The sequence below is a fragment of the Bactrocera tryoni genome, chromosome 3 (assembly GCF_016617805.1).
Source record: "Bactrocera tryoni isolate S06 chromosome 3, CSIRO_BtryS06_freeze2, whole genome shotgun sequence".
Classification (NCBI taxonomy): domain Eukaryota; kingdom Metazoa; phylum Arthropoda; class Insecta; order Diptera; family Tephritidae; genus Bactrocera; species Bactrocera tryoni.
The window spans coordinates 28,943,423-28,957,948 of record NC_052501.1 but is presented as its reverse complement, the minus strand read 5'-3'; positions in this window follow the sequence as shown (position 1 = coordinate 28,957,948).

Genomic DNA, 14,526 nt, shown 5'->3' with positions numbered 1-14,526 from the left:
CCAGGGCTGCAAATAATACTTTGAGAAAATTAATAAAGGGTGATCCATTTCGTTTCTATTAAAAAACAAGTAAGGAAGAGCTAAGTTCGGGTGTCACCGAACATTTTATACTCTCGCATGATAAAGTGATAATCGAGATTTCATTATCCGTCATTTACATATTTTTTTATTTTGCTTAAAAATTAATTAGAATAGTAGTTCCTGAGATATGGTTTTTGGTCCATAAGTGGGCGACGCCAAACTCATTTTTAATTAAAAAAAAAGCCTGGGTGCAGCTTCCTTCTGCCATTTCTTCCGTAAAATTTAGAGTTTTCTTTTTTGTTAGTCGGTTAACGCACTTTTAGTGATTTTCAACATAACCTTTGTATGGGAGGTGGGCGTGGTTATTATCCGTTTTTTCCATTTTTGAACTGTATATGGAAATGCCTGAAGAAAACGATTCTGTAGAGTTTGGTTGACATAGCTATAGTAGTTTTCGAGATATGTACAAAAAACTTAGTAGGCGGCAAGGCCACGCCCACTTTTCCAAAAAAATTACGTCCAAATATGCCTCTCCCTAATGCAATCCTCTGTGCCAAATTTCACTTTAATATCTTTATTTATGGCTTAGTTATGACACTTTATAGGATTTCGGTTTTCGCCATTTTGTGGGCGTGGCAGTGGGCCAATTTGCCCATCTTCGAACTTAACCTTCTTATGGAGCCAAGGAATACGTGTACCAAGTTTCATCATGATATCTCAATTTTTACTCAAGTTACAGCTTGCACGGACGGACGGACAGACAGACATCCGCATTTCAACTCTACTCGTCGCCCTGATCACTTTGGTATATATAACCCTATATCTGACTCTTTCAGTTTTAGGACTTACAAACAACCGTTATGTGAACAAAACTATAATACTCTCCTTAGCAACTTTGTTCAAAAGAATCTTCAAATTTAATGGGTAGTTTATTATCACTCGAAAAAACATTCTTTGGCATTTATTTTTTGAAGGTTATCTCTTTCAATTGAGTCCAATTTGATGACTCGTTCGAGGATTTTGACTGGTAACTGGCGAATGACACGCGTGATGTGCTTCAAGGCCTGGCAGCTCTTGAATGTGTTCAGTTGCTCTTCGTCCTAAATGCGGCAATTTTGCTTGTTCACATACCCATTGAGTCGAGTGTGGGCCTCATCGCTGAATAAAATTTGCCTTGAAAACGCTTTCAATTTAAGATCTAGACATAAAATGCACCAGGTCGATTTATACGTTAGTCCGAGTTGCTGCGAAAGGGGCCGAACCGACTCTCCACGGTCTTCGTGTACACTCTCAGCTACGGTTGCATGACAGCTTGACACGTCTCACGCGTGTTCTGTCAAAAAAAGGCTATTGAAAAAAATAACTCTACTTGAATCACCCGTTATAAAATTGTAAGCCGTTACTAGGAGATTCGTAACCTTCTTCTTCTACTTTGGTACTACAACCGTGAGTTGGTCGGGGTCGAGAACACAAACCTCTGCCAGCTACCTCTCCTTTGAGAAGTCACACGTACAGACAAGTCGCTATGCACTTGGTTCTTCCATTGGATGCGTGGACGCCTTTACTTCCGTTGTCCATTCATCGGTCTCGCATCGTAAGAGCTTTTCGCTGGAGCATCATCTTCCATGCGAACGACATGGCCTAAACAGCACATTCTTTGGATTTTTATGCACTTGACTATATCCATGTTGCCGTAGAGCTCTTACAGTTTGTTCCAACTTCTTCGATAGTCATCTCTTACGTCTTAAGGTTAATGGCAGATTTCTCGTGAGGCCACGAATAGTCCCAAAAAAGGTATGACGAGATGATTCAACCTCAGTGTGGGGAAGCTGGACAATGGAGCTGAAGGTGTTTAGTCCATCTTAACTTCGTCATTTCAACTTTAACAAGTTGCGTCTTCCAAAATCTGTAGCTTCACCGCGGGAGTGCCAAAGTATCACCTGTTGACAAAAGTTATTCTGCGCTTGATCTTCAGACTTAGTGACGTATGTATGTATGTAGTTCCCAAGGCCGTAGGTTCTTCGTCTTGCGCTCGTTCACCGCTAGACCAAACTCTTTCGCTTCTCTTTCTAAGCTGGAAAAGGCTGCGCTGACGGCTTCTATTCTATGGAGATTCGTAACCACGATCCAATAAAAGAACACTCCAATGACGTTATCACAAATAACGGGTCTCTTTTTGAATCAACAAATGTCTGGGCTACGCGTTAAGCCTATTATTATTGTCTCAGATGCAAATGAGTGCATACATACATACATACATACATATTAATTTGGATGTGAACTTTCCGCAGAGTAGATATACATATGTATAGGTATCTGTACATTGAATAAAATAGTCCAAACCATAAATAAAAACATGAATAATTGCTTTGCATTTCAATACTGAGTTGTGAATATGTAGATTTCTGGAGAATAACAAAATTTCTGCGAAAAGCGTCACATTCCCACAATTCTCCACAAGAGTCCATGCTCCGCAACAGAATAAGAAAAAGAGCAACAAAAATAAAATTACTGAAAAAATAAACAAAAAAAACAGTTTGATTGTCCAAAAACAACAACAATAAAGATGCTCGCATTGTCCACTATAAAGTTGCGCACATTTACTCGTAACACAATTCGCCCGCACCCCCGCTCCATCACTCACTCACTCACTCACTCGCCGTTTATTCACCTGCTTCGCATAAATACCGTTAAACTAACAGCACCAGCTGGTCACTAAAACTATTTTGAGAAACGGCATTTCATACGTTTTTGTTTACGCTTCTGTTTACGCCTTGAAAAAAATAATTCAGATTCACACGCGAGTTAGCAAGCGAAGAAGACGAGAGCAATCCACTATTGATATTCAAATTGCGCCACATTCACCGCTTTGAAAATTAAAAAAAAAATATATAAATAAAGAAAGAAAAATGTAACTAAAAAAGCCAAAATTAAAAAAAAAATCGGTAATTGTGGCAACGCCGTTCTTTCAAAGATGTGCAGAGAGAAAGCGCATAAAAGGGAGTTATTCTGATCTTTTTCAAGTACCTCAGGCCGTTTCTGAGCTTCTGTAAGGAGTGCAGCTTTTATATGAGAGAAATTGCAACTAAGGAAATTCTATGTGTTTTTTGAAACAGAGGTATATTGCCTCAAGAGGAGTTTTCACGTGACTTCATTTGATAGTTTTTCTTGAATAGAGACCATGACAATGGTATTGATTGATTCTAAAGAAAGTCTTAGCGAATCTGATTTTTGAAAAAGACAGTTTTAAAGTTTTAATACTTCAAACCAGATTATCTTTAAGATAACGTATTCACTTATTATACCCTGAACAAAGTATATTAAGCTTGACACGAAGTATCTGTCGGAGACCCCATAAAATATATATAATGTTCTACTGTGATCAAATTGAAAGGTGAATTTTGTCCGTTTCATCTCCTTTAAAGTAATTTCCTCCCGCTGCAATACACTTATGCCAACGAATTTTCCAGTCATCATAGCACTTGGAAAAATCCTCCGTCGTGATCTGTCGTGAGCCTTCTTCGAATCAGCTTTTATATCCTCAATTGAGTCAAAACGGTGTTCTCGGAGTGTTCATGTGAGTTTGCTGAATAGGCAGAAGTTACACGAAGGTACATCAGGCGAATGTGGTGGTTGCGAATAACCGATGCAGTATGAGATGGTGCATTATCGCGCTTCTTTGTTCAATAAATTCACACATAGTAACTATCGAAGAACTCATTTTTAGAGCTTCACAAAACGACGCCTATCTCATTAGTATTTGTGATAGTGAAATTTAGCATAGATGTGGTACTGTTACACCAACTTACAGAAAAAAAATTTAGCGATTCGAACAACACGCGAAGTATAAATTAGAAATTCACCTTTCAATTTGATCATAATAGTAAATGATTAGCGGGTCGAGCTCAGTTAATTTAGCCATATCTGTCTATCCGTTTGTCTGTCTGTCTGTATATACACGAACTAGTCACTTAATTTTTAAGATTTCGGTCTAAAATTATAACCCTGATGGGTCCTAAAGTTAAACTTCTTTGCCTATTTGGTTGAAATCCCTTCACGCCTAACTTGGACTTCCTTAAAGTTTGCTCTCCCTCGACATCTAGTTTAATCTCAACCTTGCAACCTGGACCTCCTTGACTCCTAGCTTGACCTCACTTAGTTCAACAGTTGTGACATCTCTAAATTACGGTTATTCTGGCAATGCTTTACTTTTTAATTCAATCTTTTAACATTTCCATATATCGGTCTCTCGTTATTCCCCTACAAACACATTAATATCGTATTTATATTATCTTCAGAGATTTTCTTGAAAGCCTGATCGACTCCGCTTTGTAGTTCGAACTAGATTCTACAAAAATTCATTTATTTTTTTGATATGAGGTCATAACCTCAAATCTTTGAAGGTACATTTGACATAAAACAAATCGACCAGTAATTGATTGAGTGAGGATGGCATCGGTCGTCTTCTACTTTTGTAGAGGAGCAATTAGGAAAAGGTGGGTTTCTCACCAAAAGTGGTGTTCTGACTATATGAAATCTTAATTAAATCAATAATGTTCTATCAGGTCGTTTTATGATGAAGGGCGGTTGGAAAATTCACAATAGCTAAGCAACTGGAAAGGGCCTCATCGGCATTTGTGGGTCACTAAGGTCAACACAAGCAGCTTTACGGCGAAGGCTGCTACTAGACTTAGGGAAACTGGGCTTATATACATATGTGGGGCTCCAGACAGGGAAATTATTCAATACTTCGGTTACATTTCTTATAGCTTAGATCCTCTGCGAAAGACAGGCACCTTGACATGGTGCAGAGGCTTAATTCGCAAGGCATACTGTGCTCCTCTCAACCGGAGTTAGCGGTGCTGTATGGCGCTGCTGCTTCGGGTTGGCAGGGACCGCATGCGTGCGGCAACCAAGAGCTGCCTAATCCAAGGAATTTGGCGACTTCCGTGCCCATTGGATGCTATGCAGGCAGAAAGTAAATTTGGATTTATTCTAACGAAGCCTTCCCAACAACTCCTTGAAAGTAACGGTGGCCTCAACGCGTCAAAGGGCTCTTGCGCGGCGGACCCATATATAGAGCAGACTAGTAGGCTCAATAAGCAACCTAAAATCAACTACAACAACAACAGCAAAACCAACTGACCGCAACATGCCAATTGCAAGTAAGAGCGGCTTTGGAGCAAGGCGTAAGATCAGCTTCCTGGACGCTCTTTTGCCGGATGAACGCGCACTCTTCGAGAAGCATGCGCGGGAAGATGATTATGGGCACTCCTGTAGTGGCACTCAGGATATCGCGAACCCCGCAACAACAACCCCTTTCAACAGGATCAACTGCAATGAAGCGCGTGACTTCAATGAAAGTCTCTGCATCGCATAACCATCTCCTGGCGATTCCTTATCTGCTCACATACCTGAGAGGGATTTGTGGAACGGCTGAATCCGTTAGAGAGGAGGTGCAATTAGCTTTTTCACAAATGGAACGAAGATAAAAGAGGGGATAGTAGGTGGAATCTTCTGTCGGGAGCATCAACTCTAACTTCAGGCTACCATACTACTGTAGCGTCTTTCAAGCGAAGATGACTGATTTTAAGGTAGCGGTAGATATACTGCTCCGATTCACAGCCTCTTTCAGAGAGATGTGCACTCACTCTGATAGCCAAGCGGCTATACCGTCTTTGAGTTCGCTGAGTATGCGCTCAAAACTATTCAAGGAGTGCATGACTTCATTAGCACTGACTTCAAGCTTTCTTCTTATTAGACTTGTATAGATGTCCGGTCACGGAGGAATCGCCAAAGCCGATAAGCTTATTAGGGAGATCACCCTTACCCCAATTTCATCCGATTAGAAGCGAGTTGGTACTCTATTGCTCACTTGCGCTCTAGCGCTTGACCTATGGATCTCCCGAAGGCTCGGCAAATAATCGGACTTGTGCGACTGCTAGATCCTTCTGACCCAAACTAAACCGAACTAGATGTAGGCGTTGTGACTGAAGATTGTCTAATAGATTCACACGCGTTGTGTCTAAATATTTTGACGGTCGCTCTTTGTAAAAGCTATACTGATAAAGATGAAGACGAGGTGGTATCATTTTGTTACTTACTTTTTTATTGCAAGACTGAAATTGAAATATCACCTTTAGAGAACCTAGCTAAGTGGCTGAAATTGACACCTTCTCAACAAATTTGTGGTGAGCTCAAAACTTTTTGCTAATCTATATGTGATGCTCACGAAAAAGTGTTTGGGTAACACAAAGACAAAATATCTGTCTAAGTGAGATCCATCGATTTTTAAATCGACTCTACGGCCTAACCTAGTTGCCGTCTTCTTAACTTAACCCCATCTCTGAAGCAAAAACCATTTATAGAGAAAGCTTATTAGATCAAATTATTTTACCAGTTTGAAACTTGACTTTGTAATGTGCTATAGATCAGCCTCGTTTCACAATTTCACTATATTCTAAATTTACCTGAAATTTTCCTCCAATTCGCTAAAACACATCACTGTGCCCAAAAGTGTGATTGAGTGATGGAAGCAGAGCGCTACGCTAATGTCGACAGCAGTGGCGCTCTCATAAACCGCGCTCACTTTGAAATCAGTCAAATGCATTGCCGCCGAAAGGCCAGCGACGATGAAACGCCCGAAACCGCAAAGCCGCAAAGGCGAAGCCAACGATCAGCGAACCAACTTGACAGTCGCAAAGGCGTCTGCGCATGCGAACGCAATCAGTTGTAAAGTAGACGGCGTGGTGAACACACGTACAAATGAACAGTTGCGGTTAATGCTTGGGCAAGCTAGCGAACGAACGAACGAGCGAGTAAGCAAGCAAAATATAGCGGTCAGCAAGTAGTCGGACGCGCGGGTTCGTGGCTTAAGTCTTTCGTTTGTTTTCACTTTTCGCTTAACGGTGCGAACAGAGCGCCGGTAAACAAACACACATAGACATATATGCACATATAGTCGTGCATTTATACGTATTTGTGTGTGTAGTAGCAGTAGTGTGTAGATTCTAGCGCTAGCGAGTGACGGCGACGTAAACAGTTAAAGATGCGCTGATGATACATTCTTGTTAGCACAACGAGACAAACCACTCGGATATTTACGATTTTGGCATAAATTAAATGTTGCCTTTGCGGTAATTACTATAAATAGTCTAGCGAGACTCAGCGCGGAGGAGCATTGTGCGGTATATATATACATATATATGTTTGCGCAGATTTTGTTGCGATTTTGCCTCTTTTCTTTAATGTTTTGTTTAAAGTGCGTGGAGTAATTAGTGCTGCTGGTTAAACGTGTGGCATGTGTGACACACATACACGCATGAGATGCGCATGTAAAATGATTCACTGAATGTGTGACAAATAATTAAAAAGCAATTAAAGCGCTAATTGTGGCTAAAAGAAAGGGAAACACGCGTGTTTTCATTAAGAAAGTGTGTGCAAGGCAAGAGTGGAAGCATGAAATGGAAATTGCTTTGGAAAATGTTAAACGAAAACTCGATATAAACAAAAATATATATGTACAAGCATATATGTACATATATAATTACATAAAATAAAAAAATGTGTATAGAGATATAATATTTTATAAATGAAAAATAAACAAACTTTTTAATGCCTAAAATTGGAAAGAATGAAAAACTTTTTTTAGTTTAGAAGTGTATGTTTTTAATTTGTATTAAAAAAACAAAGCTTTTTTAATTAATTAATATTAAATTTGTTTTTATTAAAAAATTATATTGAAACCTCAAGTGAAAGTAAGAGAGTAACTTAAAAAAAAATTCAAATAGTTTTTTTAGTTTTAATTAATATTAATTTTTTTTAATAAAAAATTATTTTTTAATATTAATTAAAATTAAAGAAAATGGTTTGATTTTTTTTAAGTTCCTCTCTTACTTTCACTTGACTTTTAATAATAATTAAAATAAAAAGTTCTTGCAGATAATAAACCAAAATCTTTAATTTTAGTGGCACAATGTTAGTGTAATTATTTAGCGGAATGCTTTAAATTTTTTTGTATAGTTTTTTATAGTTTTTTATGCTTTTACTACCATAAATATGCATTTCTTTATAAAATTGAGCATATCGATAAGAAAAAATTCGCGATTAATTATTTTTTTGAATTATTCGTTTTATGTTTTTTATAATTATTTGCAATTTTTATTGTTGCGACTAACTGGCGTTTTTATTAATTTTCTTTTTTAATTTAAGCAATTTAAATAATAATTTGAAAATATAACAATCTGTTTACAAAAATTAATTATTATTTTGAATTATTCGTAATATCTTTTTTAATATTTTTTATAACTGGCGTTTTTTAAATATTTTTTTGGATAAAAAGTAATTTATTTTAATTTAAGAAGTTTTTCGCCACGAAATAATATTCTTAATAAACACTAAAACATTTTAAATAATAATTTGAAAATATAACAATCTTTTTACAAAAATTATTTATTGTTTTAATTATTCATATTAACTTTTTTAAAATTTTTTAAAATTATTTGAAATTTTTATTTTTGGATGACTAACTGGCATTTAAAGTTTTTTTTTGTATAAAAAGCAACTTGTTTTAATTTAAGCAGTTTTTCGCCACGTGATAATATCATAATATAAGTAATAACAATTTGAAAATAATAAATTTTATTTTACAAATATTAAATTTTTGCTTATGTTTAGTTTTTAGAAGGAATACTTTTAATTTTATAAATTAAATCTTTATTAATATTTTATTATTTTTATTTTTTTATTAATTTTTTTTTTTAATTTTTAATTTTATTTTTGACTCTTTTAAAGTTATTTATATAGTACATCATTTATGAGCTATATAAATAATTATAAAAATTTATAAATAATTTGAAAATTTCCATTTTGTTCTTTCAATTAACATCAATTAGTTTTATATGATTTATTTTCTTTATTTCTATAGTTTTTGAGGTAAAATCACATCGATTTTGAATTGAAACATTAATTTTTATTTTTTATAACGATTTAATGTTTTTGTTAATATTTTTTTTTTCCCTCTATTTTTTTAATTTTATTCCAACTAATTAATTTTATAAAATATTTTTGTTTTATTTTAATTAATTTTTTGTTGTTCATATTTTTTATTTTAAACTTTTTGTAGTTTTTTTAATAATTCTTCACTTTTGTTACACATTTTTGTTTAAACGCTTGATTTATTATTTTCACTTTCATTTAGTTTTTACTTTTATTAATTTTTTATGCAATTTATTTATTTTTAATTAAACATTTTTTTGTTTATTGTTTTTTTTTTAATGAATTCCTTTTGGATCCCACAAAAAATTAACTAATTTTTAGTTTTATTAAACCCTAATTTCAATTACCATTATTTTTCTTCTTTTTTTATAGTAAATTTTAAGCTTCTCCGTGTGTAGCTTGTAATATTTTTTTTTTTTATTTTCTATAATTCATTTTTTTTCTTTTACATCTTAATTTTGTATCATTTGTTATTGTTTCCAAACGTTTTCATTATGCTCTTATGACTTTATTCACCTTTTTGCGGTGCCTTGAAACTTTGAAGTTTTTCCATTCTTTCGAGCTGCTCTAATTGCTGTGTGACTTTGCGACCTCACAATAACAATTAAAGCAACAACAAGTGCAACCAACTAGACATAACTAAATAATAGAACAACAACAAAGCAAGCATTGGCAAAAGCATGAGAACAAGTGCGTTCAAAAATCCAAATGCCAATTTAAACTAGTGCAAGTGTCAACCTGCAACAACAACAATAATACCATCAGCAGCAATAACAAGTTCTTCACAAACAACAAAAAACAAAAATAAATAAAAACACAAAAAAGATTGAGATAAATGAATTAAAGCATTAAACAAATTTAAGTGGAGGGGCAAAGAGGCAGAAAAGATTTTTATCGTGGAAAAATATTGCCATTTAATAAGAAACTATTCGGTCAGTTGGTGCGACGCACCGTTGGCTGCTTAGTTGTTTAGTCGTTTAGCCAGTTGTTGGTTGTTAGTTGTTAGTCCGTTAGGCGGCTAGCTCGTCACTCAGGCAAAGTTTCACAGTTAGTCACCACAGTTAGTATTGTCAGCACCTCGAACGGCGACTCCGCCTCACACTCTGAATTTTAATAAAGACACACACACACACACATACAAACATATGTGTGTATTTTGATATTACTTTCCACTCACGTTGTTGTCCATTGTTCAAACTATTGTTTATGTGTATACATGTGTGTGCGTGTTTATATATATGTATTTGTATGATGATGTGAGGGCACGCGCAAGCTGAAATTTCACTGCTGGAGGTGCTTGCGTAGCCTGGAACACATATTTATGTATAAACATATGTATGTATCTATATATAAAGGGTTCTATAATTGGGGCTTGTCGATGTAGAAATGGAATAAACAAAGCTCTATGGTGCTATGAAATTACTTATTTTTATTTAAAAGCATGTCCCGAAGTGTATATAACGGTACCTATTGACTTGACTTTACGACTACTAGTCGAATGTAGTTCGAAGTACAATCGGAAGAGATTTAAATATTTTTGGAATTTATAAGTATAATAATAGTCGCTACCCGATAGGCAATATCCGACTCCCTGAATATCCCTGAATATATTTTTGTATAAGAAAGACGGGACCGCTTACCAAACTATCCGTACTAATGAGCTGTCTTCCGAGTATCTTTCAAGCAGAAGCCTTTGCTTTAAGTCAGTGTCCCGAAATCAATCACTAACGGAACTAACGCAACCAGCGTATCGCTATATTCAGCGATAGTCAAGTAGCACTAAAAGCGATCTCAGCTTATGAAGTCAAATAAGTATTAGTGGCATAGTGTATAGAAAGGCTGAACTGATCTGGGTGCCGGCGCATAAAGTGGTAGCCGACAATGAGCTGGCCGACGAACTATCCCACTCTGCGGCAACTTCCAGGATGTTGGGGCCAGAACCATGCATTGCGGTGGGCTCCCACACCATAAAAGAGTTGCTCCGCACGGGGGAGAGAGTGGGAGAGCCAAGTTACTACTGGGAGCTTTCAAACTACCAAGGCTTAGAGAGACGATAATCATCCCCTGAGACAAATTCCGTCTTCTTGTTAGCACTGCAGGCTTAAGAAACACTTGTCTAACATGGGCATAGTCTCTTGCGCCAGCTGTCGGTTTTGCGACATGGAACAGGAAACTCCAGAACTCTACGTGAACAGAGATCATATCACCTCCATCAGGCCCAGCAATTTCGTGGAAATAGGAGAGGGCACAATAGTTCATAGGTCGCAGTGCAAAAACCTCATTTTTTCCCCTCTATCTATTGAAAAACATCAAAAAAGTGGGCTGATGGAGTCGATCTATTTGATCAGTTACATTTTAAAGTGGGCTGTAGTTCCACGTTTGTCGGACTACCACATATGTTGTTGTTGTAGCAGTAGAAAAATTTTCAAAATTAAATTTTGGAATGTTGCTGCCCTACTAGATTACAAATCTGAGTCTCTTCCGGTTACCCAACTGACGTGAGAACGGTTGGCACCACAGATCACAAGTTAAAAATCTAAGGAGGTAAAATTGCCTTATTTCTTTAGTAAATACTCATTATTCTTGATGGTGGCGACTATAACCTCAATTTTCTGATGTTGCGTATACATCATGGTGTCCCTTGTGTATCGGTCGCTTGAAAATATTACAATATATATGTCGACTAAAATGAAATCAGCGGAAGGGCACAATATCGCTTGAGATAGGTTAGGTTAGGTTAATCTGGTAGGCCGAGTGCCAATAGGCTCGTTTGAGATAGACGCTATAAGTTACTGGTTCAAAACCCCAACCCAATCGTATACTTTTTGTATTTACACGCAATCCGCGAATTTGGAGAATTTCCAGTAGGTGATGGTGATCCCTAATAAAATATTATCTTTGGTTTATATCTCAGCGGAATATATCTCACACAGCTCAACAACAACAACAACAAGGAGCTCCTAAACAAATTTAACATTTTTCAGTCAGTTCAGTTTCGACATAAAATTCGCTTTTTTGTAGTATTTTAAAAGAATAATTTCTTCAGCGCGATGAAATATCTCGGCTATCAAGACATTTCCACTACTCTTATTTGCATAGCCCAGCACCAACACCAATTCTAGTCTGATTTCCATCTGACACAACGAAGTTTCCTATTGAGAAACCCTATATGGATAAATGGATAAATGTATGTGTGGCTACATACCGACTGCTTCATCGCTTGTGACTAAGCGCTCAGCAATTTCTACGAGTCTCGCATATTTTGCGAGTCTCCACGACGTGATTATTGTATTTACGGCATTGGCAAAAGCAGAAGCAAAAGCAAAGACAAAGCACATAAATGTGATTTGTTATTATAGAATAAATATACACAGAAGCGGAGGTAAGAATTACTATTATTTCTAACGAGTCTGACACGCCTTCACCAATACGTCAATAAGCTCACTCGAAGTCTGCTGTGATCGTTGCAGGTACTGAGCATATGTAAAGGTATGCATACAAACATATTTGTTGCTCAAGTGATCGTACATCAATATCAATTTTGCTTGGCTTTGCCATAAAGATTTGATGAATTCTAAATATAATGATTAGAGAGACATAAAATTTAGCATGAGGTTGTAGTTGTAGAGTCACTTGGTTGGTTATTTGTTGTTGCTTACTTTGCTGTGATGATGTCTTAACATCCGTCGCGCAGTAACTGTGCTTTCGGTAGTCGAACTTGTTTACGAATTTTATAGATCAATTATAGTAATATTTGTTAGAACTTCTATTGCCAATCTCATAAAGAAAAAATTTCAGTATATTTAAAGTGATTTGTACTCTTTATACCGAATCGAAATCTATAGTTCCCTTCTTAATTGAATTGTCTAAGTCTAGCTGCTGGTTTTTTACCATAATTTCTACACTTCTAAAGACATTTATCTTTACTACAAAAATATAATTAAATTAAATTATAACAAATTAAGAATAATTGAGTAGGCGGTCTTTAAAAATAGTGTTCAGTAAAATTGTTGTTTAGGATTCTGGGCCGTTCAACGAGGAGTTTGAATAGTAAGGATTATCGAAATATATAAAAATGTGTGATGCTAAGGCTCATTGAAAAGCATTTTGTTAATATGGGAGATGCTTACAAAACGTCCCTCAAATTTCAAAGTTTTTGGGTTGCCTTCGTTCCAGTACTTTTCTTCTCATGCGCCCGAAGTTTTAGGCAAACTAACGGCTAGTGCTGAGTTTTTACCACTTTTCTCTTCGAAATTCAAGAGTCCAAGCGAAGCCAGGTCCTTCTCCACCTGGTCTTTCCATTGAAGTGGAGGCCTTCCGTTTCCTTAGCTTACCTCGACGGGTACTGCGTCGAATACTCTCAGAGTTGAAGTTTTTATCTACGACGTCGAAGTTATGACTGTCAACAGAGACAGGGGAGCAAAGTCACGTCTTACTCTCTTTCATTACCAGATCCATTTGCTTCACTTCTTTGTCCAACTTAAAGAAAGCAGAACTAACGGCGCGGTTGTTGAGGCCAATGAAATCAATATCATTGGCGTACGCCAGAAGATGTACATATATGGCACATGTTCAAGTGAGATCCGTGACACCAACAAGTGAGATCCCTGACACCGAAAGCTCCGTCAGGATCGGGAAGGACTTCTCCGAGCCGTTCGATACCAAACGAGGTTTCAGACAAGGCGACTCCCTATCCTGCACTTCTTCAATCTACTCCCGGCGAAAATAATTCAAGCCGCTGAAGTGAAGATACCATCTTCTACCTCATCCTATTTCATATAACTTTTGGCAATTTGCGTAAGACCTGATGTTTACATCTGCAGGACAATATTTTGGACCAAATCCGGTAAGGCAAGATGAACTTTGCTTAGGGCAAGCAGTTTAGTTAGTAGATCTCCTATATCTACTATAAACCAGAAAGATCGCGTAGTCGCGCTGAAGCTGGCCATCGGCCAAAGCCCGATAAGCACACACCAGGTCCTTAGGTCTAGTGTTAGAACGCAGTATGACAACGGAGATCAAACTCGATCCCACTCCGATGTGAGCGAGTAAAAGTGCCCCTTTTTATAACTCTTAGGCTTTGCAATTTCCAGCGATGCCGCTATGACCACGCACAACAAAAAAAGAATCTGAGTTTAGGCACTCCATGACTAACTTTGACCACTCAGTTTGCAAGCTCAACCTTAATATTGCCGCTTTGCTGTGGGACAGAATGGTGGTTGAGGTAGCACTTCGGAGAAGTACATAAGTCTACTGCTATCCTAGTAGCAGCCACTTTTGCTTGAAAAACACTACAGTAGTTCGGTAGCCTAAAGCTTTGTTTGGCGGAATTGCTATATATTTGATTATTATAGAAGCCTCACACTCCAACCTTCTTTCTTAGCTTCAGTTCCGATCTGACAGAGCTCACTGCGCCTCTTCTCTAGCGACTTCGCCCCTTCCAAATATGCCTCGTCGGCTTGTGAATGGAGCAAGAGCTCCCAGGAGTAACCTCCTGTGTTTCAAGTT